The following is a 656-nucleotide window of genomic DNA, read 5'->3' on the forward strand; positions in this document are numbered from 1 at the left end:
ATGCACAGAGACACAATAAGGGCTATGGCAGATAGTCCGTTTTTATCTATGTATCTATCTCACTATTAATGTAGACAGTGCAGGCTCTTATCTCAAATACAGAAATAGAGCAGATACACATAATGGAAATTCAAATTATGCAAACTTGAAATTGCTGACCTAGGAAAAGATTATACAATCTTGCCGCAGAAAATGGCAACTCTAAAAAGTTGGCAAGAGTTGCAAATTCCAAAGCTGGCTGGCCTGGTGAATTGCAAACCATGTTTATGTCCTGGGATGCAGAGGTGATGCGTTATGTACTATGAGGTGACCCACACTCTCATTGGTGCGAACTTCCTCAAGTGAAGCCAGAGACCACTGTGCTATGGTTTATGCTATAAACTCTGATCAGAATTTACAGGTGATAAAACACTCGGAACTCCAACTGCCATTAATAGTTTACCATCTGTTAATTTAGGAGGAAGCATACTCAAAAAAGCACTATGGAGAATGCTGTAAAAAATAAAACACAGCAATAAAAAAAAAAAAGCATGGTACCAGTATTTCCCATTGAACATTTGTTCCTTAGTGAAGCAAATCTTAAAATTATGAGTAATTTAAATTATGGGATGTGCTCAGGAAAGCATCCTCTACATAAAATGCAGCTTCTGTTACTT

Source organism: Elephantulus edwardii, unplaced genomic scaffold, assembly GCF_000299155.1.
Source record: "Elephantulus edwardii isolate Elephantulus edwardi_28Jun2011 unplaced genomic scaffold, EleEdw1.0 scaffold00227, whole genome shotgun sequence".
Lineage (NCBI taxonomy): Eukaryota > Metazoa > Chordata > Mammalia > Macroscelidea > Macroscelididae > Elephantulus > Elephantulus edwardii.